Genomic DNA, 26,600 nt, shown 5'->3' with positions numbered 1-26,600 from the left:
GAGACTTCCGTCTCTCGTGGCGTGAATAAACGGCGTCCGCTCGACGTCGGGTTTTGAAGCAACGAAGAAGGCTCAGTCATACTGGGCTTTCTGCAGCAATTTGCTTTTTCGGTGCTAATAAGAACCGGCTTCTGTTTTTTGCCGGGCACATGTGCAGTGCCAAAAATCGGTGTGGGGCACTGGCGTGGAGACAGCTGTGGTTTTTTGGCGACAGCTTCTGTGTTTTGGAAGAAACCTTAATGTTGCTGTCATCGTCGTCGCCATCGTCGTTGATGGAAGTGGAGGACGTGAACACAAGGGACAACCCAAGAGACGGAGGGACGGGGACAGACAGACAAAACAAAAAGGGGTAGAAATACGGAAAACAAAAGAAATAGGCCATGGCAAGCAGGCACGAGACGGGATGTGGTGGATGCCGGGACCCCGGCACCCTGCAGTGAATCGCCGCACGCGTGTGTGATGCCCGCCCGCACGTGGTTTTGCAGTAAAGAAGCCAGGTTGCTGTTCTACCCATTCAGAGGTGTGGGTCTTATCTCCTCGTTTGTATAGATCGTCCACCAGGATGCTTAGACTTGTCTCGGTAAATCCTCTCACAGAGAGTTCTCCTGTGTGGTAGCCAGCACTGCGATATCACGCACATTTATGTGGCAGTGTCCGTTATCACTTGGGAGGGTTCTGTCACGATTGCAGGATTTGAAGGCGTTGAATACGAATCCAGCCGTGTCGTGCTCGGTGCATAGAAGGGGGGGGGGGGGGTTAAACAAGCGGTGGGCGTGGCTACGTTGCACGTGGCCAGTGATCCGGCAGTGGCCAAATTCCCCTCCCATGGGCGTTGAGTAAGTGCCATAACCCTGGCTCATCAGGAGAAGGCAGTACAGCAGGTGTGGTCTAATCTCCATCAGTCCCACCTGCATGGAGATTGAGTGTAACCCCCATCACACGTGTGGGATTTCTCCAGGTGCTCCCACTTTCCTCCCATGCCTTTCATTAATTGGCGAAACACATCTTAGTATTCGCCCTCCTATGTGTGCTGTGGATCGTGCAGTGTTGTACAAATGATCCCACGTAGAAACACTGATGATCATCATCATCTCTGTTACTGGCAGATAATGGGGAGAGATGGACAGGGCATCATGGTGCAGAGAAACGGAATTGGCTGCTGAATGCGAGGCTTGCATTCTGACGCCATGTGACGGGGCGAAGACTCGCAGGATAAACAGTCATGTGCGTACGTATGTTAAGCTTCTCTTGCACCGTACGTTGCCAACTGTGCTAATCAGAGGTGCGGGGGAAAGACATGAAACTAAACACGTAAAGCAGTTCTAAAGAAATTAGTTTTCAATCTGGATGATTTAAAACTACATAGCTCCAGTGGCTTTCTAATATCGGAAGGAATGGCGTTGCAGGCAGCCACAGAAGCGCATCCGAAAGCACGCAATGTGGTGACCATCTTTGCTTCGATGGTGAGCCAAAAGCCACTGCCAATGAGGACGACTGGAGTTCTTGTGATGGTTTATGCTCCTTGACGAAATCAGCGAGGGATCGTGGTTCCTTTGTGGCAAGTACTTTGTGTGTAATGAGTGCGACCTTATAATGGATTCGTTCGACAACCGGAAAACAATGCAGCTTAGCGAGCACTAGACGGACAAGTTCGGATCTTGCAGTACCCATCACGACACATGCCATAGGACAGATCTCAGTGCTATAGATTGGTGACTGATGCGCAGGCAGAGAGATAGAACTTGAATGGAATACTGGCGGCTGTATTCTTAGCCACGGTGGTAATATATTAACTACCTCGCCTGGTATACAGGTTGTGGGTTAGATCCTGACCCTGACACCTGTATATTTGGAGTGTGCGTGTTTCTTTCCCCGTGGTCGCTTGGCTTTTTCTCCGGGTTCTCCGGTTTTTCCCTCCACATTTAGAATCAACATCACGTATTTAGAGTGTTTTGGCTGCTATAAATTTCCAAATGATAAGCTACTTCGTTGTTGAGCTATCATTCGTGGCCAGGTCATTTCTTAAAATAGCTACATAGCTCAGTGGGCTCTTCCCTGGTAAAATAAAAAATGTTTAGTTGTATAGCCATTGCGCTCAACTCTGACTCATGTGAGCTGGCTCAGGCCACACGGTCCCAGCCTTGCTTTGAATTTTCTCACAAGCCTGAGCCCTAGCTGAGCCTGAGCCTGAGCTGAACCCCACGGTTGAGCCGCTCAACATTTTGCGTCCTCGGAAAGCCGGCGAGCATCCTGAGGCCGAGCCCCGAGTTGCGAATCAGAATGCGGCCGCTGTGACTTTCAGTCCGTGAGTCTCGAGGGTCCACAGAGAGGGGAGCTGAGCGCGAGAGAGAGAAGCAAGAAACGAAACAGTGTAATAAACTCGGAGAGAGAGAGGGAGCGGGTCGAAGGAGATGGGCACCCGCACGGAGGGCAGAGAGGGACAGCAGGCAAAACAAGCGGCGCGCGCAAGCGCTTTGCGCAGGCGGGAATAATGGTGCGATTGTGGTCTCCTCCACAAGCGTGGAGTCGCTCAACCCAGTGCCGCCGACCACCCCACCTCACGCCAGCCACCCCCCACCCTCCACCCCTCACGGCTGGGGCCGGACACCAGCCAGCTCCCAGCTGCCCTCCCCCTCAGTCTCTCCCCTCTCGCCCTGGAAGGAAGTTTGCACCATGTGACGGCATCGCGATGATGATGAGGAGGAGGGCTGGGGAAAGAGGGGGGGAGGGAGGGCGTCTGGGGGCTGCACGGGCGAGTTTTCCGTGACACCGTCCAGTGCATGCCTGCGCGCCCGCGTGTGTGCATGTGTATGTGCGCCTGTCGGGCGTGTGTGTGTGTTTTTTAAAACTGTTGGACCAAAAATGGCCATGACGCCGAGCGTATTGCCTCATCGCCGTTTGCACGGGACATTTTGGCACGGCCGCCCCGCGGCTTTCAGTGCATCACCGCGCGCCGACCAGCCGCGCTCGTTAGTCCGTCCGCTCTCCGTGAACTCTTGGCCGAGACTGCGTTGACCGTCGACCGGGAAGATCATCAAGCCAGCCGCTCTGCTCTGCTGAGCATTTCGGCGATTATTTTTCTGGATGGTTTTCCCTTTTTATTTTCTTTGTTGTTTTCCCTCTGCCCAGCGGTCTATGTCGGGGAGTTTTGGATTCTAAAGCCAGACGCCGGAACCTGGGATCTCGACTGCCCCAGTTCTCTGCTGCTCAGCCTTCGCTCCCCGATTGACGGAGGTGAGGTCACGGCGGCTCGCTCGCTCAAGAGTCGACGCAAAAGGTGTGAGCGGCAACGCGTGGCATAACAGCTCGCGGCGCCCTTATGCCGACCGTCGGCTCAGAAAGGAACTAATTGCGTGACCGTTTTTGCTTTTAGAACCACCGACGTAAAGCGTGTTGAGACGATGTGGTCATCACAGCTGCCAGCAGCGAAAGACACATCCGTAGACCGGATTCATCCTCATTAGGTACAATACAGTCATTGGCATTCGCTGCTGCTGTGGTGACCTACAAGCACTAAAGGCAACGATAATTGAAATGTAAATGACAACAACAAAAACAGAATTCAGTGCCAGGAGTGGATAATTGAGGTGAGAGGGGGTGTTCACCTCCTGAAGCCAGTAACGTCTCCTGCAGCTTCTTGTTTCAACCTTTGTTTTGACGAGGCTATTGTGGACCAACTTTGACTTGATTGTGTCTCATCAGCAAGGCCTGTTAAGCTCTCGTCATTGGGTGCTCTCATGTTATAGGCTGGAGACTCAGGCTGGTTTCAGCTTCACCGAGTCTCATCTGCAATTACGATTGCCCCGCTGCCACTTAGCTGATGAGCCTGTTCGTCCTCTGCACTGCTCGTAATATCAGGGCACACCAGCAGCATTGTGGTCTATGAGGCCGCTTCTTTCTGATGAGGCTTGGTGAAGTCAAAACCGGTACAAAAAAGTCCTTTTTAATAAACAAATGGGATTCATAATGAGAAGGTCCGTACACTGCCCGATAGACTGAACGTGATTTCCTTCTTGAGAATAAACAAAAAGCCTCACCTGTTTATTTGTTTAGTACAGTATAGCTGTTTTGTAATTTGCCCAAGTGGCACAGAAACTTTTTTTGTCAGCGCCAGTCGCTTTTTTGGGGGGGGGAAGTTTTCCACAGATGTTTCCACCGCTCTCTGGAGTGTGTTTGGGGGAATGTTTTTTTCCTCAAACACCGGTGGCAGACAGGAGTCCCGGCACTTGTAGCTCGGTGCCAATTCTACCCCGGGAGTTGAAGTCGGCATGAGGCCGAGCCACAGCCGTGGTAAATGGCGAACGGTGCACCGAGCAGCATTCATTGCACCATGGCAGTACTCTCTTCGCATTTTCACATTTGATAAAGTACGCCCTTTAATCACACGACTGTATTTACGGTGTGTTATTCTTATATTTTGTCAGTGTGTGTGTGTGTTTAAACCAAACAATGTTTCCGTGCGTAAACGAGCCTTGGGGTTCGCCGCGAGTCGGCGGCGCAAACACTGTCGTCGCTGGTGCGGCTGGTCGATCCCACCTGGGCATGCATTGGCGTGCCACTCTCGTGCGCGCACAGTGGGATACGCTGTGTGGAAATATTAAAACGTGTGAAGGGAGATGAACAAAAGTCGAAGGGCGAGTCGCAGATCTGAGTGGCGTCCGCCGCGTGTCATCGCCGCCGTGCTCGCCGAGCGTTACTCTGAGAGTGCAGGGTTGCGCATGCGTGGGACCAGGTTAGAGGCCGGGGCTCGTCTGCTGCTCTTTGCTCACGGGACATTGGCTGTGAACACTGCCGCACTGTTGCTGCGATGAGCACCGGCACCGCGTCGTCATGCGTCTCTGAGTGGCGCAGCCTTGGCCTCCACGTGCGCGCCGTCGTGTTTGCGCCTTCCGTGCAGCCCCAATGCCCCACTCGTGACACAGGGCCCACCCTCCCCATGGGGCCCACCCCTCCCCATGGGCCCACCCTCCCACCCCTCCCCATGGGGCCCACCCTCCCACTCCTCCCCACGCGGACCCCAGGGCACTCGAGGAAACACGTCACCAATCACCAATCACCGCTCGCATTTTCCACTGATATGATTATTATTATTGTTATTTATTATTCCGCTAGTTTACCGAGTCATGATACTTTTATTCAGGAGGGTCCTGCCAGGTTTTCGCAGTAGGGGGCGATGCTACTGCCGTGTGTAATCACAATTCAGTAATTTGCAGGTAATTTTTCAGCATGAGGCTGTTTTGGCCAATACCGGTTACATCGTGTGTTATTTTAGGTGTGAGAAGAAAACAGAAAGCCCAGAGGAAACCCACGCAGCAGAACCAGGGGGTGAACATACAAACTGCACGCAGAAAAGCACCCGAGCCCACACTTGAACCCAGGTCCCTTTTGCTGTGCGGCCACGAGTGTCACCACTGCGCCAAGCACCCTGCTGCCCAGAAAGCACCGCGTGTGCCAACCGCGTGTGCCAACCGCGTGTGCCAACCACGTGTGTCAACCACGTGTGTCAACCACGTCCGCGCGCGTGTGTTGTCGCGTACGGTGCGATCGCCGTGTAATTGTGCCCTATTGTGCCGCGGTGCCACTGTGTGCACCAGGAGTCGGGATCCGAAGTTCTGAAAAAGTCGGCGCTCTTTGGCTCAGAGGTTTAGCTAATTGCTACATTCCATCTGATGCGCTCCAACTCACTACGATGAATCTTGACTTAAAGCTTTCGATGAGTGCAGGAATTCATATTCTTGGGTCCTTCGGTGAAGCCACACAGATAGATAAATAAATAAAAATAATAATATCACGACGTTTCGATCGCAACACAAGCATTTGTCATCAGGTGAGAAATATTGTGGGAGAGCTGCTGAGAATATATGGTGGGAGGGCTGCTAAGGTAAGGAGTTATGAAGGTTTGGGGTGGTTGTAGCCCAAGAGTCAGTGGGAGGAAATTTGCATATAAATGTAAGATCGAGTAAATCTTGACAAACGAACCTGTGGGGGTGGCCATTGTATTGTGAGAGATTAGCATGTCAATGTAAGAAATTTGCTACTGGTGTTGGTCGTGAGCAGGAATCAAACTCTGATCACCGGGTCCATAGTGTAGCGCACTAACCACGACGCTACCGCTCCCCCATATAAAGGACAAAGATCCTCCAAATAGCCTTAATAGACTGTCGAGGAAAGTACTGTTAGCGAGCACCTGTAAAGGCTAACAAACATCCCACATATAGCCATACACAATGCGTACACAATACGTACACAATGCATACACAATGCATACACAATGCATACACAATGCATGCACAATGCATGCACAATGCATGCACAATGCATGCACAATGCATGCACAATGCATGCACAATGCATGCACAATGCATGCACAATGCATGCACAATGCATAAACAATCCAGCCAGGTGGCTCTGTCTCATTGCTTATTTGAGCAAGAATCACTTAGCATTTTGCTAACGCCGTGTGTGATGATGCTTTGTGTGGCGATGATGGTGATGTGGTGCATTGATGATGATGATGCAGTGATTTTTCTGTGTATATAATCACCCCCATCATAGGAATGTGGAATTTTCATCACTGGCTAAAGGTTGTTAATGGGTCTGCTTGTGATGCTCATTTGAGTGGAGATGCCGCTCTTTTTATCGTTGACTTTGTATTCGTGTGAGTGTACACTTGTATACTCACCGATTTGCTCCAATCACTTGCTCGCCGGCAGTCAGCCTTCTCCGTATCACTCTTCTATCGCTACTACCATGGTTACTGTTCCCACAAACTTCACTGATTCATTCCTACACTCATGTTGAAGCTTTTGTCTTATCCCACACTGTTCAACCACCACCACACTGCAGGTCACAACAACACTCACTCATTAATTCACCCACTCACCTACTCACCCACTCTCTCACCAACTCACCCACTAACCACACTGCAGCCATGTAACACTTCTCTTTTGCTGCATCTCCACTCTGGAATCCCTCCCATCTATTTCCCCAAAGCTCTTACGTCCTGGCTCAAATCAAGAAAAATGTCAAATACCATCTGTTACAACTCTGCTGTTTGTTGCCGGCCACTTGACGCTTTGAGCCATGGTGGTGGGGGGGGGGTGCTCAGAAACTGTTAAAAAAAGTAAAGTTACTCGACTCATTCTTTGCCAGGAGCCCTGAGTACCCAGATACCCAGCAGCCTCCTCCGCCACGCACCCGCGTGTCGGGAGGCCCGAGCTATTTTGAGTGTCAATCCGTACACCTCTCTCTCTTGTTGGTCGTGGACCAAGGGACATTCTCGCGACGTGACTGTGTTTCCGCTTGTCGAACTGGCCTCTCTGTTTCCCACTGCTCTCCACCGAGCGATGCTCGCTGACGCCCACCCAGAAGGAGGAGGGCGATGATTCCGTTGATGTTGACGGTGGATCGCGGCGCCCCTGACTGGAGGTTTGTTTTTTTGCGGCTGTGAGCGGAGTGCGCCCGCTGAGCAAGCGGAGTGGGCCCGCTGAGCAAGTGGTGCGGTGCGGCGGACATGTGAGGTGCGTGGATACGCCTGTGTCACTCGTGTTGCTCGAGGCACCGCGTGTCGCTCATGTCGCTCGTGGCACCGCGTGGCACCGCATGTCACTTGTGTCAGTTGTGGCACCACTTGGCACTACGTGGCACCGCGTGGCAGCTCATGTCACTTGTGGCACCGTGTTGCAGCTCGAGGCAACGCGTGGTACCACTTGTCACTCGAGGCACCGCGTAATACCGCGTGTCACTCGTGTCACTCGTGTTGCTCATGGCACTGCGTGGCACCGCGATGCACTGCGTGGCACCGTGTGGCACCACGTGGAACTGTGTGGTAGCTCATGTCGCTTGTAGCACCGGGTGGCAGCTCGTGGCAAGGTGTTGCACCACGTGGCACCTGGTGGCACTGTGTAACTGTCTGGCGCATCAAGAACTTTCACAGAGTTGATGCAAAGGCCAATAAATTATGACTTGTGATGACAGACTCGTTGAGAAATGATGAGCAGGAACCGCACGTTCCGTGCAAATGGTTTATAGCTTTTGAGTAATGACTCCTTTAGCCCACGTAGTGCCATGGTTAGATCGTTCAACTTTTGCAAGGTTGCGAGTTAATATCCTGTCCAAGTGTTAATTTAGCCTGCACCACTTTATGTGAAGTCACGTGGCTCAACCACGGTAATGTGGAATTTCCGTCACTGGCTCAGCGCCTTTGATGTGAGCCCTGTCCCGTCGCTCGTTTGAACAGAGCGATGGCGACTGCCGATGCTGGTGCAGTGTGCTCATTCGGCCAAAGCCCTGAGTAACAGCAACAAATGCCTGGCGGTCCAACACCACCTTCTCTCACCACCACCACGAGGCTAACGCTGCGACGGCCCAACACGAGCGACGATCGCTCGGTTCACAAAGACAACACACACATCCTCTCCTCCTCTAAAATAAACTAGGCAACACACGACTCTCTTAATGCCCTCCAGTCGCAAAAAGGTATTTTCCTCTTCACTTGCTCCTCTGTAATAACGCACGAGAGGGCAAAGCGACGGAAGCCCCCGTACGATGAGCAGCAGTGGCTGCGTGCTCTGGAGGGCGATGAGCAGCACCGCTGCGTGTGCACAGCGAAGATTGCAGGTCCTCGCCGCCACGGCAATCCAAGCCTCAGAAATACACGAAATGTTCCTTCGTTATATATTGTAAACTTGAAAATGGGTATACATGAATTTGAGCTGTCAATCTTCGAGTTGTGGAGGCACAAGAGGACATCGCGCTGTTTGCCATTCAGTGCTAATATTACAGTGGTCGGTCCGGCAGTTACCGAGGATTTTGAGTTAATAATAATTCTAATAAACACCTGTGTGTTTCAAAGCTCCTTTCATCTCAACTCATCCAAAACTTTCCAAGTGGACCCCGAGTGGCAGCCTTCCCTGTGCGCCACAAGGCTATTCAGCGCTAGCCTGCAAGAGGACACTAGGAAGCCACTGGAGCTATGCACTTTTAAAACTATATTGAAAACTCATTTCTTTAAAATAGCTTTTTGTGTTTAGTTTGTTGTCCTCCCGTAACTCCGATAGCACAGTTGGCTATGTATGGTGGTGCGAAAGAAGTTCAACATACATGTATATACATAGGCGGTAGAAATGGTTTCGCGTGATCCGAAGTTACGGATTTGTCGATTTAACTTTTCAAATCTGGCAAGCTGGCACGTGATTGGCCAACTCTTGCGAATGATGTCATTGGACACCTAAAGTCCGCTGTGAAGCAGTCTCTGCGCATGTAGCCTCAGAATGGCTGTCGCGCCCCGCAGTAATAATTGGGGCGGCCGCTGAATTCAAAACCGTGAACCTCTGCGACGTGCGACAAACAAATGACCGCCGGGGACCCCAACGGGGCCACAAGGAGAAGCGATGAGGACGAAGCGATGAGACGGTGATGAGAGTCGGGCGTTGTACACGTGGCTGCGGGGAGAGCTGTGGCCCACCGCACGTGCTCGGCCCAATTAGCCGCTCAGAGCGGTGCGGCGGTAGTGAAGCGCTGCTTGGTTTTGCCATGTGGCCCCTCTTGTGAAGCTGACGAAACTCCACGAGCGCCTGCTCGTCTGCTTAGCAGCTAAAGGAACCCCCCCCCCCCCCCCCCCGCGAGCGCATTAAAGAAAAGGGGGCCGGCGGTCCGAGGGGTCGGCGCTGCGGCACCGATCACGTTCTAGGGTTGAACTCCACTCGGGATGCCTACAAACGAGTTCGTGAGTCGCGAAATTGGTGACCATGGTCCCGTGGGTCGGCGAACGTGCCGGACGTTGGCGGTGCGATGGGGATGTCTTCTGTCCTTTTACTCTGGGCATTAAGGCGTGTGAATCATTCCGCATATTTAAAAGGTCAAAGTGATTTATTGCTCAAACGAGCATTGACAGTTCTGAGCCATTTGTGGAAATTCCATGTTTCTATGGTCGAGGCGAGTCTCTCCGCAGGACACCAAAAGTGGTACATATTTTGACAACCTTGGAGGGATGGTGGGCTTAGTCAACCACAGACCAGGATTTAAACATGGAACCTTCAGATTGCGAGCAGCTCGCCTGACCGCTGAGTCACCCGGGCAGATATGTTCGACGAATGACCTTTGGAGAAACGCTTTTTTTGACGATTCGGCAATATCGGTCGACTCTCTCTCGCTAACGATATGCGCATCTGACCGTGTCCCAGACACGGCCATCATGAGGCCTCCCATCGGCGGGGTGACCTCGTCGGTGGCGTTGCATGCGTGATGTCACAGATTTTTTGCTAAATGAACGACTAGGCGTAACCACTTATGGTTTTAGTTGCGGAGCACGGCACTAATCCTGGATGAGTTCCCAATGATTCAAACTGAACACTTTGGCCTTAAACGGCGGGAGCAGTGGCTAGGAAATGTTAACTCCCTCGCCTGGTATGCAAGAGCTCGTGGGTTCGATCCCGACTGATGCCTGTACAGTGAGGGAAAAAAGTATTTGATCCCCTGCTGATTTTGTATGTTTGCCCACTGACAAAGAAATGATCAGTCTATAATTTTAATGGTAGGTTTATTTGAACAGTGAGAGACAGAATAACAACAACAAAATCCAGAAAAGCGCATGTCAAAAATGTTATAAATTGATTGGCATTTTAATGAGGGAAATAAGTATTTGACCCCCTCTCAATCAGAAAGATTTCTGGCTCCCAGGTGTCTTTTATACAGGTAATGAGCTGAGATTAGGAGCACACTCTTAAAGGGAGTGCTCCTAATCTCAGCTTGTTATCTGTATAAAAGACACCTGTTCACAGAAGCAATCAATCAATCAGATTCCAAACTCTCCACCATGGCCAAGACCAAAGAGCTCTCCAAGGATGTCAGGACAAGATTGTAGACCTACACAAGGCTGGAATGGGCTACAAGACCATCGCCAAGCAGCTTGGTGAGAAGGTGACAACAGTTGGTGTGATTATTCGGAAATGGAAGAAACACATCGCTGCAGACGTAGCAAGATCTGAAATCGCTGCAACCCTCAAAAACGCTAAGATGCCAGCTAGCAACATCAGCAAAGATGAGCGTTTTGAATTAGCTCAATTAAAAAAGAGGGATGACATTGTCATCCTCTCAGCCGACAAAGGCAATGCCACTGTCAACAAAATTCAAGAACTAATCAACGATGGCAGTGATACAAAAATAAAAAGAGACCCCACCAACAGCCTCGTCATTAAAACCAACAAAATTATTTCTGATTCAACCGCATTAATTGATCAAACCAAACAGTTCTCGTTGAAACCTTCTGCAGCCAGGCCACCAAGATTATATGGCTTGCCAAAGATACATATAGAAGATACACCCCTTCATCCTATTGTCTCTACTATCAACTCCCCCACCTACAAACTGGCTCGTTTTTTGTCTGAAATCCTGCGGCCTTTCACTGGAAAAACCACCTCTGCGATACTAAACTCTACTCACCTGGTATCGACAATCAAGGGAATTTCCCTGTCCCCAGACGACCTGCTTGTCAGTTTTGATGTGGTTTCCTTATTCACCAAAGTTCCTGTACCTGACACCATCGCAATCATTGAAGACTTGGTTCATCAAGGACTGAATACTGGGGTACCCCCCCTGGTGAGACACTGCTCAACCAATACATACTTCACCTGGAATAGAACTTTCTACAAACAAACTGAGGACACCCCAATGGGCTCCCCCCTATCTCCGGTTGTAGCCAACGTTTTCATTGAGAAATTTGAGACTGACGCCATCCAGACTGCCACTCTACGCCCGATCTTATGGAAGAGGTACGTAGATGACACTTTTGTCATCTGGCCACATGGCCGGCCTGCTCTAGACCAATTCCTCGACCACATCAATTCCATACACCCAGCCATCAGATTCACCATGGAAGTCGAAAAAGATGGCAAGCTACCCTTTTTGGATGTCCTAATTAAAAGGAGACCTGATGGTTCAATTAGCCACTCTGTCTACAGGAAAGCTACCCATACGGATGCTTACCTAAAACCGGATTCCGACCACCATCCATCCCAGAAGAATTCCCTCATCAAGACTCTATACCATAGAGCCCAATGCATCTCCGACCAGGAACACATTGCCAGTGAACTCAAGCACGTATGCCAAGCTCTTAAGGCTCATGGTTACTCCGACTACACAATCCGCAAAGCCATCACTCCAACCATCAAGAAGGATCCGGTTGAGGAGCCATTCAAAACCATCACCTTACCATACATTGCGGGGGTCACAAAAAATATCTCCAAAATCCTGAATAAACACAAGATCCAGGTCCGATTCAACACAGTACATAAAATCCGTGATCTGATCCCGTCTGTAAAAGATATGGTTCCAGACATACAGTACCCTGGCGTCTACAAACTAAGTTGCCTCTGTGGTAGCAGTTACATTGGAGAAACCAAACGACATGTTTCGGACCGCATCCGTGAACATAAAGCAGACCTGAAACATGGTAGGACACACACCTCAGCCATGGCAGATCACTGTTACAATTCAGTGGGCTCACATGACATTGACTTCTCCAAGACAAAGGTTATCTGCAAGCCATCTGGCTACCATGAGAGATTCGTTCATGAGGCGATCCACATATACAAACACAGAGACAATTTCAACCGAGAAGATTGATTCTGGCTCAGCAATCATTGGAAGGACGTAATAAACCATTTCGGATCTTAACTGATTGTGTTCACGTTTACGGTGACTTTCAGACTGCGTTCCACTCACTGGCATTGACTATTCTCCACAGGGAATGTAGTCTTTGCTCCGCTGAAAGTCCCCTTTCACCACTCTCTCATTGACATATTTCGTTGCTTCCTCTTAGTACCTTCCACGCGACGGGCAATGGTATATAGCAGATTGTATAATAATAAATAGTCTGCCGTGAGTCTGCCGTGCGTCTGCCGTGAGTTTGCCGTGAGTCTGCCGTGCGTCTGCCGTGCGTCTGCCGTGAGTCTGCCGTGAGTTTGCCGTGAGTCTGCCGTGCGTTTGCCGTGAGTCTGCCGTGAGTCTGCCGTGAGTCTGCCGTGCGTCTGCCGTGAGTCTGCCGTGAGTGAGGGCATATGAGTGTGAGTGTTATTGTATGTGTGTGCAAGTGTTGGTATGTATGAGTTTGAGAGAGTGTGTGTGTGTGCGTGCGTGTTTGTGGTGGGGCGGGGGTCATTGCTGTAAGGGGAGAGGCCAGAGGGAGCCCGGGATTGGAATGTCCTGTTTTTGCTGGGTGCCGCTGCTGGGTGGTGGTGGGGTGGTGGTTGTGGGTGATGGTGGTGGTTGTGGTGGCAATAGTGGGTGGTTGTGGGTGGTTTGGGGGTCGTGGTTGTGGTGGTGAGTGGTGGAAATAGTGGGTGGTGGTGGGCAGTAGTTGTGGTGGTTGGTGGTGGGAATAGTGAGTTGTGGTGTTGTTGGGTTGTGGTGGTAATAGTGGGTGGTAATAATAGTGAGTGGTTGTGGGTGGTGTTAATAGTGGGTGGTTGTGGGTGGTGGTAATGGTGGGTTGTGGTAATAGTGGGTGGTGGTGGTTTTGGTGGTAATAGTGGATGGTGGTGGTGTTGGGTGTTTGTGGCTCAGCTAGCAGCGGCAGTGTCTGGGCGAGTGCACTCGTCGCCCCTACGCGCTCTCAACTTTCAACAAAGTGCTTTGAACTTCACAGGGTTCCGCTGAACTCGCCCGTAACTGAGCCCTGTTTTTGCCGGGGAGAAGTGCAAAAAAAAAGCCGACACAAACGCTGTCTCGCACGCCATCCCACGGACGCACACACGGCCCGACGCGCACATTTGTACGCACGCACGCGCACACGTTGCACACGTGAGCACACGCGAGCACGCGCGTGTGTGTACATGTGCATTCCTGCACGCACACATGCACACACGCATAGACCCCCAGAACCGGCCGCCACAGTGCATGCCGAGGCCCCACAGCGCGGCCTCACTGGGTGACGTGATGAAGACTCCATTCATTGGAGGGGGGGCGTGCACTGCTCTCTAGTGGGGGTCCGTACCCCCCCCCCCTTTAAAGCAGAGAGAGCAGCAGGGATTGAGCTCCAGCGTTTTGCCGTGGCACCGACGTGCCGTGCAGCGAAAGTCGGTCCGAGGACGTGACCGTAACGATAGGCGTGATGTGGCGCCGTCGTAGTCGTGGTCGTCACACCTCGATGTCATGGTCGTCACACCTCGATGTAGATGCAACGTAGCCGTGTGTGGGGGAGGGGGGAGGGGCAGCGTGGGGACGCTGCTTTTGGGGTGTGGAGTGGCCCGGGGGCCCCCCGTCGTCGTCGGGCTCTGGGTTTCAGGCGGCTTCACAGCCAAGGCCCACGGACCCCCCCCCCACCGCACTTCAGCTGGACCGCGGCAGCGATGGCACCACTGCTGCCGAATACTCAGCCACGCCGTGGCTCCGACCGGCAAAAATCGACGAGTCGTACGGTTTACAGACATTCTGCTTCTAACTCCGCTGCAGAGGCACAGGTCCAAAGGCCCAACATCTAAAGTGGCCGACAACAAACAACACCACGGTCAAATGTGTGATAGATGAGAGTCGGCAAGTGTCACAAGAGCTTGGGGACAGAGACAATGGGAGGGAATGCCAAAGTATAGAGCAGTAGAAGGGATGACGCGGAAAGAGAGGTGAGGCGACCTGCATTTTAGTGGGTGGGTGGGTGAGTGGGTGAGTAAGTGGATGAGTTGGTGGATCAGTGGGTGAGTGGATAGGTGGGTGAGCGGTTGGGTGAATGAGTGAATGGTTGAGTGAGTAGGTTACTGATTCGGTGAGCAGGTAGGTGCGTGTGTGAGTGAGTGGGTGACTGGTTGGGTGAGTTAGTTGGTGAATGAGTGAATCGGTGAGTGAGTGAGTGCATTACTGATTGGGTGAGTGGTGAGTCAGTGAGTTTGTGACCTGTGGTGTGGAGAGTGAATGTGTTGTTGTGACCTGCACAGCATGGTGACCGCATTGAATAACAGCACTAACAATATTTACCTGGAAAAGCCTCGCTGAGTCCCAAGATTTCGATTTAAAGCTTTTGTGAATGCAGGGATTCATCTTCTTGGTTCTTTCGGTAAAGTCACGTAGAATGGAAGTAATAATATAATAAATAATAGCTGTCTTTTTGACAGGTCCTGTTCTTCACCTGAGGACGGCTGCTTGCGTTGTGGCCGAAACGTCGTGAGAATTATTTTATTATGTTTTATTTTTATTATTTTATTATTTCCATTCTACGTGACTTTACCGAAATAACCAAGAAGATGAGTCCCAAGATTCTTCATCGCAACGGCATCTGGGCAGAAAACCAAAATGTCCGGAGAAAACACTAGCGCAAGCGACATAACAAACCTACTTGCTGTGCTACTTAATACAGGCACCAGCTCGCGGCTCAGCCTTTGGGGCTGCTATGCCTGCCTTCTTGAGCAGGCTGGATTAAGGTCACCACACCCAGCATACGTGTCCATAAACCGAGGATCTTCTCTCTATTCAAGCAGAAAGAAGTCGTGGCATGGAGTGTTGCGTGATGTTACCGTGCGCCATTATGCTCGCGCATGACTCGGGTATTGTTCTGGTCGATGGGATCCCATTGTTGAGTGTACCACAGGTTCAGGTGCGAAGGTAAAGCCCCTATAAGCCGCACCACCTGCGGATCTCGCAAAAAGCAATCGTGTACGTTGTTTTCAAGATCTTCCCAGGGCCTCGCCCAGCTGCTGATTCTGAGGTAATTTCTTGTCTGCTCACCCCACCCTATAGCCCATTCCTCCTGCTGCTCTACACTGCATCTGCTACAAACCTTTACTCCATCCCCTGTCTCCCCCTCTACTCCATCCCCTGTCTCCCCCTCTACTCCATCCCCTGTCTCTCCCTCTACTCCATCCCCTGTCTCCCCCTCTACTCCATCCCCTGTCTCCCCCTCTACTCCATCCCCTGTCTGTCCCTCTACTCCATCCCCTGTCTCCCCCTCTACTCCATCCCCTGTCTCTCCCTCTACTCCATCCCCTGTCTCCCCCTCTACTCCATCCCCTGTCTCCCCCTCTACTCCATCCCCTGTCTGTCCCTCTACTCGATCCCCTGTCTCCCCCTCTACTCCATCCCCTGTCTGTCCCTCTACTCCATCCCCTGTCTGTCCCTCTACTCCATCCCCTGTCTGTCCCTCTACTCCGTCCCCTGTCTGTCCCTCTACTCCGTCCCCTGTCTCCCCCTCTATTCCGTCCCCTGTCTGTCCCTCTACTCCGTCCCCTGTCTGTCCCTCTACTCCGTCCCCTGTCTGTCCCTCTACTCCATCCCCTGTATGTCCCTGTACTCCATCCACTGTCTGTCCCTGTACTCCAAACCCTGTCTGTCCCTTTACTCCATCCCCTTTCTGTCCCTCTACTCCACCCCCTGTCTCCCCCTCTACTCCATCCCCTGTCTCCCCCTCTACTCCATCCCCTGTCTCCCCCTCTACTCCATCCCCTGTCTCCCCCTCTACTCCATCCCTTGTCTGTCCCTCTACTCCATCCCCTGTCTCCCTCTCTACTCCATCCCCTGTCTGGATCTCTACTCCATCCCCTGTCTCCCCCTCTACTCCATCCCCTGTCGGTCCCTCTACTCCATCCCCTGTCTGTCCCTCTACTCCATCCCCTGTCTGTCCCTCTACTCCATCCCCTGTCTGTCCCTCTACTCCATCCCCTGTCTGTCCCTCTACTCCGTCCCCTGTCTCCCCCTCTATTCCGTCCCCTGTCTGTCCCTCTACTCCGTCCCCTGTCTGTCCCTCTACTCCATCCCCTGTCTGTCCCTCTACTCCATCCCCTGTCTGTCCCTGTACTCCATCCACTGTCTGTCCCTGTACTCCAAACCCTGTCTGTCCCTTTACTCCATCCCCTTTCTGTCCCTCTACTCCATCCCCTGTCTCCCCCTCTACTCCATCCCCTGTCTCCCCCTCTTCTCCATCCCCTGTCTGTCCCTCTACTCCATCCCCTGTCTCCCTCTCTACTCCATCCCCTGTCTCCCTCTCTACTCCATCCCCTGTCTGGATCTCTACTCCATCCCCTGTCTCCCCCTCTACTCCATCCCCTGTCGGTCCCTCTACTCCATCCCCTGTCTGTCCCTCTACTCCATCCCCTGTCTGTCCCTCTATTCCATCCCTTGTCTGTCCCTCTACTCCATCCCCTGTCTGTCCCTCTACTCCATCCCTGCTTCCCCCTCTACTCCATTCCCTGTCTGTCCCTCTACTCCATCACCTGTCTCCCCCTCTACTCCATACCCTGTCTCTCCCTCTTCTCCATCCCCTGTCTGTCCCTCTACTCCATCCCCTGTCTCCCCCTCTACTCCATCCCTTGTCTGTCCCTCTACTCCATCCCCTGTCTGTCCCTCTACTCCATCACCTGTCTCCCCCTCTACTGCATCCCCTGTCTGTCCCTCTACTCCATCCCCTGTCTGTCCCTTTACTCCATCCCCTGTCTCCCTCTCTACTCTATCCCATGTCTGTCCCTCTACTCCATCCCCTGTCTGTCCCTGTACTCCATCCCCTGTCTGTTCCTGTACTCCATCCCCTGTCTCCTCCTCTACTCCATCCCCTGTCTGTCCCTTTACTCCATCCCCTATCTCTCCCTCTACTCCATCCCCTGTCTCCTCCTCTACTCCATCCCCTGTCTGTCCCTTTACTCCATCCCCTATCTCTCCCTCTACTCCATCCCCTGTCTGTCTCTCTACTCCATCCCCTGTCTGTCCCTCTACTCCATCCCTGTCTGTCCCTCTACTCAGTCCATCTACTCCATCCCCTGTCTGTCTCTCTACTCCATCCCCTGTCTGTCCCTCTACTCCATCCCCTGTCTCCCCCTCTACTCCATCCCCTGTCTGTCTCTCTACTCCATCCCCTGTCTGTCCCTCTACTCCATCCCCTGTGTCCCTCTCTTCTCCATCCCGTCTGTCCCTCATCTCCATCCCCTGTCTTCCCCTCTACTCCACCCCCTGTCTGTCCCTCTACTCCATCCCTGTCTGTCCCTCTACTCCATCCCCTGTCTGTCCATCTACTCCATCCCCTGTCTGTCTCTCTACTCCATCCCCTGTCTGTCCCTCTACTCCATCCCTGTCTGTCCCTCTACTCCATCCCCTGTCTGTCCCTCTACTCCATCCCTGTCTGTCCCTCTACTCCATCCCCTGTCTGTCCATCTACTCCATCCCCTGTCTGTCTCTCTACTCCATCCCCTGTCTGTCCCTCTACTCCATCCCCTGTCTCCCCCTCTACTCCATCCCCTGTCTGTCTCTCTACTCCATCCCCTGTCTGTCCCTCTACTCCATCCCCTGTGTCCCTCTCTTCTCCATCCCGTCTGTCCCTCATCTCCATCCCCTGTCTTCCCCTCTACTCCACCCCCTGTCTGTCCCTCTACTCCATCCCTGTCTGTCCCTCTACTCCATCCCCTGTCTGTCCATCTACTCCATCCCCTGTCTGTCTCTCTACTCCATCCCCTGTCTGTCCCTCTACTCCATCCCTGTCTGTCCCTCTCCTCCATCCCCTGTGTCCCTCTCTTCTCCATCCCGTCTGTCCCTCATCTCCATCCCCTGTCTTCCCCTCTACTCCATCCCCTGTCTCCCTCTCTACTCCATCCCGTCTGTCCCTCTACTCCATCCCCTGTCTCCCCCTCTACTCCATCCCATGTCTGTCCCTCTACTCCATCCCCTGTCTGTCCCTGTACTCCATCCCCTGTCTGTTCCTGTACTCCATCCCCTGTCTCCTCCTCTACTCCATCCCCTGTCTGTCCCTCTACTCCATCCCCTGTCTCTCCCTCTACTCCATCCTGTGTCTCCCCCTCTACTCCATCCCCTGTCTGTCTCTCTACTCCATCCCCTGTCTGTCCCTCTACTCCATCCCCTGTCTGTCCCTTTACTCCATCCCCTGTCTCCCTCTCTACTCCATCCCCTGTCTCCCTCTCTACTCCATCCCGTCTGTCCCTCTACTCCATCCCCTGTCTCCCCCTCTACTCTATCCCATGTCTGTCCCTCTACTCCATCCCCTGTATGTCCCTGTACTCCATCCCCTGTCTGTGCCTGTACTCCATCCCCTGTCTCCTCCTCTACTCCATCCCCTGTCTGTCCCTCTACTCCATCCCCTGTCTCTCCCTCTACTCCATCCCCTGTCTCCCCCTCTACTCCATCCCCTGTCTGTCTCTCTACTCCATCCCCTGTCTGTCCCTCTACTCCATCCCCTGTGTCCCTCCCTTCTCCATCCCGTCTGTCCCTCATCTCCATCCCCTGTCTTCCCCTCTACTCCATCCCCTGTCTGTCCCTCTACTCCATCCCTGTATGTCCCTCTACTCCATCCCCTGTCTGTCCATCTACTCCATCCCCTGTCTGTCTCTCTACTCCATCCCCTGTCTGTCCCTCCCTTCTCCATCCCGTCTGTCCCTCATCTCCATCCCCTGTCTTCCCCTCTACTCCATCCCCTGTCTGTCCCTCTACTCCATCCCTGTATGTCCCTCTACTCCATCCCCTGTCTGTCCATCTACTCCATCCCCTTTCTGTCCCTCTACTCCATCCCCTGTCTTCCCCTCTACTCCATCCCCTGTCTGTCCCTCTACTCCATCCCCTGTCTCTCCCTCTACTCCTTCCCCTGTCTCCCCCTCTACTCCATCCCCTGTCTGTCTCTCTACTCCATCCCCTGTCTGTCCCTCTACTCCATCCCCTGTGTCCCTCTCTTCTCCATCCCATCTGTCCCTCATCTCCATCCCCTGTCTTCCCCTCTACTCCATCCCCTGTCTGTCCCTCTACTCCATCCCTGTCTGTCCCTCTACTCCATCCCCTGTCTGTCCATCTACTCCATCCCCTGTCTGTCTCTCTACTCCATCCCCTGTCTGTCCCTCTACTCCATCCCCTGTCTCTCCCTCTACTCCATCCCCTGTCTCCCCCTCTACTCCACCCCCTGTCTCCCCCTCTACTCCATCCCCTGTCTGTCTCTCTACTCCATCCCCTGTCTGTCCCTCTACTCCATCCCCTGTGTCCCTCTCTTCTCCATCCCGTCTGTCCCTCATCTCCATCCCCTGTCTTCCCCTCTACTCCATCCCCTGTCTGTCCCTCTACTCCATCCCTGTCTGTCCCTCTACTCCATCCCCTGTCTGTCCATCTACTCCATCCCCTGTCTGTCTCTCTACTCCATCCCCTGTCTGTCCCTCTACTCCATCCCCTGTCTCTCCCTCTACTCCATCCCCTGTCTCCCCCTCTACTCCATCCCCTGTCTCCCCCTCTACTCCATCCCCTGTCTGTCCCTCTACTCCATCCCCTGTGTCCCTCTCTTCTCCATCCCGTCTGTCCCTCATCTCCATCCCCTGTCTTCCCCTCTACTCCATCCCCTGTCTGTCCCTCTACTCCATCCCTGTCTGTCCCTCTACTCCATCCCCTGTCTGTCCATCTACTCCATCCCCTGTCTGTCTCTCTACTCCATCCCCTGTCTGTCCCTCTACTCCATCCCCTGTCTCTCCCTCTACTCCATCCACTGTCTCCCCCTCTACTCCATCCCCTGTCTCCCCCTCTACTCCATCCCTGTCTGTCCCTCTACTCCATCCCCTGTCTGTCCATCTACTCCATCCCCTGTCTCCCCCTCTACTCCATCCCCTGTCTCCCCCTCTACTCCATCCCTGTCTGTCCCTCTACTCCATCCCCTGTGTCCCTCTCTTCTCCATCCCGTCTGTCCCTCATCTCCATCCCCTGTCTTCCCCTCTACTCCATCCCCTGTCTCCCTCTCTACTCCATCCCGTCTGTCCCTCTACTCCATCCCCTGTCTCCCCCTCTACTCCATCCCATGTCTGTCCCTCTACTCCATCCCCTGTCTGTCCCTGTACTCCATCCCCTGTCTGTTCCTCTACTCCATCCCCTGTCTCCTCCTCTACTCCATCCCCTGTCTGTCCCTCTACTCCATCCCCTGTCTCTCCCTCTACTCCATCCCCTGTCTGTCCCTCTACTCCATCCCCTGTCTGTCTCTCTACTCCATCCCCTGTCTGTCCCTCTACTCCATCCCCTGTCTGTCCCTTTACTCCATCCCCTGTCTCCCTCTCTACTCCATCCCCTGTCTCCCTCTCTACTCCATCCCGTCTGTCCCTCTACTCCATCCCCTGTCTCCCCCTCTACTCTATCCCATGTCTGTCCCTCTACTCCATCCCCTGTATGTCCCTGTACTCCATCCCCTGTCTGTTCCTGTACTCCATCCCCTGTCTCCTCCTCTACTCCATCCCCTGTCTGTCCCTCTACTCCATCCCCTGTCTCTCCCTCTACTCCATCCCCTGTCTCCCCCTCTACTCCATCCCCTGTCTGTCTCTCTACTCCATCCCCTGTCTGTCCCTCTACTCCATCCCCTGTCCTTCCCTCTACTCCATCCCCTGTCTCTCCCTCTACTCCATCCCCTGTCTCCCCCTCTACTCCATCCCCTGTCTCCCCCTCTACTCCATCCCCTGTCTGTCTCTCTACTCCATCCCCTGTCTGTCCCTCTACTCCATCCCCTGTGTCCCTCTCTTCTCCATCCCGTCTGTCCCTCATCTCCATCCCCTGTCTTCCCCTCTACTCCGTCCCCTGTCTGTCCCTCTACTCCATCCCTGTCTGTCCCTCTACTCTATCCCCTGTCTGTCCATCTACTCCATCCCCTGTCTGTCTCTCTACTCCATCCCCTGTCTGTCCCTCTACTCCATCCCCTGGCTGTCTCTCTACTCCATCCCCTGTCTGTCCCTCTACTCCATCCCCTGTGTCCCTCTCTTCTCCATCCCGTCTGTCCCTCATCTCCATCCCCTGTCTTCCCCTCTACTCCACCCCCTGTCTGTCCCTCTACTCCATCCCTGTCTGTCCCTCTACTCCATCCCCTGTCTGTCCATCTACTCCATCCCCTGTCTGTCTCTCTACTCCATCCCCTGTCTGTCCCTCTACTCCATCCCTATCTGTCCCTCTACTCCATCCCCTGTGTCCCTCTCTTCTCCATCCCGTCTGTCCCTCATCTCCATCCCCTGTCTTCCCCTCTACTCCATCCCCTGTCTCCCTCTCTACTCCATCCCGTCTGTCCCTCTACTCGATCCCCTGTCTCCCCCTCTACTCCATCCCCTGTCTGTCCCTCTACTCCATCCCCTGTCTGTCCCTCTACTCCATCCCCTGTGTCCCTCTCTTCTCCATCCCGTCTGTCCCTCATCTCCATCCCCTGTCGTCCCCTCTACTCCATCCCCTGTCTCCCTCTCTACTCCATCCCGTCTGTCCCTCTACTCCATCCCCTGTCTCCCCCTCTACTCCATCCCATGTCTGTCCCTCTACTCCATCCCCTGTCTGTCCCTGTACTCCATCCCCTGTCTGTTCCTGTACTCCATCCCCTGTCTCCTCCTCTACTCCATCCCATGTCTGTCCCTCTACTCCATCCCCTGTCTCTCCCTCTACTCCATCCCCTGTCTGTCCCTCTACTCCATCCCCTGTCTGTCTCTCTACTCCATCCCCTGTCTGTCCCTCTACTCCATCCCCTGTCTGTCCCTTTACTCCATCCCCTGTCTCCCTCTCTACTCCATCCCCTGTCTCCCTCTCTACTCCATCCCATCTGTCCCTCTACTCCATCCCCTGTCTCCCCCTCTACTCTATCCCATGTCTGTCCCTCTACTCCATCCCCTGTATGTCCCTGTACTCCATCCCCTGTCTGTTCCTGTACTCCATCCCCTGTCTCCTCCTCTACTCCATCCCCTGTCTGTCCCTCTACTCCATCCCCTGTCTCTCCCTCTACTCCATCCCCTGTCTGTTCCTGTACTCCATCCCCTGTCTCCTCCTCTACTCCATCCCCTGTCTGTCCCTCTACTCCATCCCTGTCTGTCCCTCTACTCCATCCCCTGTCTGTCCATCTACTCCATCCCCTGTCTGTCTCTCTACTTCCATCCCCTGTCTGTCCCTCTACTCCATCCCCTGTCTCTCCCTCTACTCCATCCCCTGTCTCCCCCTCTACTCCACCCCCTGTCTCCCCCTCTACTCCATCCCCTGTCTGTCTCTCTACTCCATCCCCTGTCTGTCCCTCTACTCCATCCCCTGTGTCCCTCTCTTCTCCATCCCGTCTGTCCCTCATCTCCATCCCCTGTCTTCCCCTCTACTCCATCCCCTGTCTCCCTCTCTACTCCATCCCGTCTGTCCCTCTACTCGATCCCCTGTCTCCCCCTCTACTCCATCCCCTGTCTGTCCCTCTACTCCATCCCCTGTCTGTCCCTCTACTCCATCCCCTGTGTCCCTCTCTTCTCCATCCCGTCTGTCCCTCATCTCCATCCCCTGTCTTCCCCTCTACTCCATCCCCTGTCTCCCTCTCTACTCCATCCCGTCTGTCCCTCTACTCCATCCCCTGTCTCCCCCTCTACTCCATCCCATGTCTGTCCCTCTACTCCATCCCCTGTCTGTCCCTGTACTCCATCCCCTGTCTGTTCCTGTACTCCATCCCCTGTCTCCTCCTCTACTCCATCCCCTGTCTGTCCCTCTACTCCATCCCCTGTCTCTCCCTCTACTCCATCCCCTGTCTGTCCCTCTACTCCATCCCCTGTCTGTCTCTCTACTCCATCCCCTGTCTGTCCCTCTACTCCATCCCCTGTCTGTCCCTTTACTCCATCCCCTGTCTCCCTCTCTACTCCATCCCCTGTCTCCCTCTCTACTCCATCCCGTCTGTCCCTCTACTCCATCCCCTGTCTCCCCCTCTACTCTATCCCATGTCTGTCCCTCTACTCCATCCCCTGTATGTCCCTGTACTCCATCCCCTGTCTGTTCCTGTACTCCATCCCCTGTCTCCTCCTCTACTCCATCCCCTGTCTGTCCCTCTACTCCATCCCCTGTCTCTCCCTCTACTCCATCCCCTGTCTGTTCCTGTACTCCATCCCCTGTCTCCTCCTCTACTCCATCCCCTGTCTGTCCCTCTACTCCATCCCTGTCTGTCCCTCTACTCCATCCCCTGTCTGTCCATCTACTCCATCCCCTGTCTGTCTCTCTACTCCATCCCCTGTCTGTCCCTCTACTCCATCCCCTGTCTCTCCCTCTACTCCATCCCCTGTCTCCCCCTCTACTCCACCCCCTGTCTCCCCCTCTACTCCATCCCCTGTCTGTCTCTCTACTCCATCCCCTGTCTGTCCCTCTACTCCATCCCCTGTGTCCCTCTCTTCTCCATCCCGTCTGTCCCTCATCTCCATCCCCTGTCTTCCCCTCTACTCCATCCCCTGTCTGTCCCTCTACTCCATCCCTGTCTGTCCCTCTACTCCATCCCTGTCTGTCCCTCTACTCCATCCCCTGTCTGTCCATCTACTCCATCCCCTGTCTGTCTCTCTACTCCATCCCCTGTCTGTCCCTCTACTCCATCCCCTGTCTCTCCCTCTACTCCATCCCCTGTCTCCCCCTCTACTCCATCCCCTGTCTCCCCCTCTACTCCATCCCCTGTCTGTCCCTCTACTCCATCCCCTGTGTCCCTCTCTTCTCCATCCCGTCTGTCCCTCATCTCCATCCCCTGTCTTCCCCTCTACTCCATCCCCTGTCTGTCCCTCTACTCCATCCCTGTCTGTCCCTCTACTCCATCCCCTGTCTGTCCATCTACTCCATCCCCTGTCTGTCTCTCTACTCCATCCCCTGTCTGTCCCTCTACTCCATCCCCTGTCTCTCCCTCTACTCCATCCACTGTCTCCCCCTCTACTCCATCCCCTGTCTCCCCCTCTACTCCATCCCTGTCTGTCCCTCTACTCCATCCCCTGTCTGTCCATCTACTCCATCCCCTGTCTCCCCCTCTACTCCATCCCCTGTCTCCCCCTCTACTCCATCCCTGTCTGTCCCTCTACTCCATCCCCTGTGTCCCTCTCTTCTCCATCCCGTCTGTCCCTCTACTCGATCCCCTGTCTCCCCCTCTACTCCATCCCCTGTCTGTCCCTCTACTCCATCCCCTGTCTGTCCCTCTACTCCATCCCCTGTGTCCCTCTCTTCTCCATCCCGTCTGTCCCTCATCTCCATCCCCTGTCTTCCCCTCTACTCCATCCCCTGTCTCCCTCTCTACTCCATCCCGTCTGTCCCTCTACTCCATCCCCTGTCTCCCCCTCTACTCCATCCCATGTCTGTCCCTCTACTCCATCCCCTGTCTGTCCCTGTACTCCATCCCCTGTCTGTTCCTGTACTCCATCCCCTGTCTCCTCCTCTACTCCATCCCCTGTCTGTCCCTCTACTCCATCCCCTGTCTCTCCCTCTACTCCATCCCCTGTCTGTCCCTCTACTCCATCCCCTGTCTGTCTCTCTACTCCATCCCCTGTCTGTCCCTCTACTCCATCCCCTGTCTGTCCCTTTATTCCATCCCCTGTCTCCCTCTCTACTCCATCCCCTGTCTCCCTCTCTACTCCATCCCGTCTGTCCCTCTACTCCATCCCCTGTCTCCCCCTCTACTCTATCCCATGTCTGTCCCTCTACTCCATCCCCTGTATGTCCCTGTACTCCATCCCCTGTCTGTTCCTGTACTCCATCCCCTGTCTCCTCCTCTACTCCATCCCCTGTCTGTCCCTCTACTCCATCCCCTGTCTCTCCCTCTACTCCATCCCCTGTCTCCCCCTCTACTCCATCCCCTGTCTGTCTCTCTACTCCATCCCCTGTCTGTCCCTCTACTCCATCCCCTGTCTGTCCCTCTACTCCATCCCCTGTCTCTCCCTCTACTCCATCCCCTGTCTCCCCCTCTACTCCATCCCCTGTCTCCCCCTCTACTCCATCCCCTGTCTGTCTCTCTACTCCATCCCCTGTCTGTCCCTCTACTCCATCCCCTGTGTCCCTCTCTTCTCCATCCCGTCTGTCCCTCATCTCCATCCCCTGTCTTCCCCTCTACTCCGTCCCCTGTCTGTCCCTCTACTCCATCCCTGTCTGTCCCTCTACTCCATCCCCTGTCTGTCCATCTACTCCATCCCCTGTCTGTCTCTCTACTCCATCCCCTGTCTGTCCCTCTACTCCATCCCCTGTCTGTCTCTCTACTCCATCCCCTGTCTGTCCCTCTACTCCATCCCCTGTGTCCCTCTCTTCTCCATCCCGTTTGTCCCTCATCTCCATCCCCTGTCTTCCCCTCTACTCCACCCCCTGTCTGTCCCTCTACTCCATCCCTGTCTGTCCCTCTACTCCATCCCCTGTCTGTCCATCTACTCCATCCCCTGTCTGTCTCTCTACTCCATCCCCTGTCTGTCCCTCTACTCCATCCCTATCTGTCCCTCTACTCCATCCCCTGTGTCCCTCTCTTCTCCATCCCGTCTGTCCCTCATCTCCATCCCCTGTCTTCCCCTCTACTCCATCCCCTGTCTCCCTCTCTACTCCATCCCGTCTGTCCCTCTACTCCATCCCCTGTCTCCCCCTCTACTCCATCCCATGTCTGTCCCTCTACTCCATCCCCTGTCTGTCCCTGTACTCCATCCCCTGTCTGTTCCTGTACTCCATCCCCTGTCTCCTCCTCTACTCCATCCCCTGTCTGTCCCTCTACTCCATCCCCTGTCTCTCCCTCTACTCCATCCTGTGTCTCCCCCTCTACTCCATCCCCTGTCTGTCTCTCTACTCCATCCCCTGTCTGTCCCTCTACTCCATCCCCTGTCTGTCCCTTTACTCCATCCCCTGTCTCCCTCTCTACTCCACCCCCTGTCTCCCTCTCTACTCCATCCCGTCTG

The 26,600-nt window shown here is 54.0% G+C and overlaps 1 protein-coding gene across 22 annotated transcripts in view; it reads left to right on the top strand.

Moving 5' to 3' along the window:
* Positions 1–26,600, top strand: part of LOC133342210 (spidroin-1-like) — a 194,649-nt gene that overhangs the window by 38,271 nt on the left and 129,778 nt on the right. For 15 of the 22 annotated variants that reach the window (XR_009755105.1, XM_061551196.1, XM_061551201.1 and 12 more), the window contains one exon: positions 3,130–3,234. The exons of 4 other annotated variants lie outside the window; for them this stretch is intronic. The gene's annotated coding sequence lies outside the window, so the exon portion shown is untranslated. Of the gene's footprint in view, positions 1–2,238; positions 3,235–15,154; positions 15,695–26,600 lie in introns of those variants that run through there. 3 more of the 22 variants (XM_061551191.1, XM_061551193.1, XM_061551187.1) reach the window with 3 other exon arrangements.

This window comes from Lethenteron reissneri, chromosome 14 (assembly GCF_015708825.2).
Source record: "Lethenteron reissneri isolate LAM-NWPU_2019-01 chromosome 14, ASM1570882v1, whole genome shotgun sequence".
NCBI classification, from domain to species: Eukaryota; Metazoa; Chordata; class Hyperoartia; order Petromyzontiformes; family Petromyzontidae; genus Lethenteron; species Lethenteron reissneri.
Note: the sequence above shows the minus strand (reverse complement) of the source record. Positions and strands in the feature narration are given on the sequence as shown.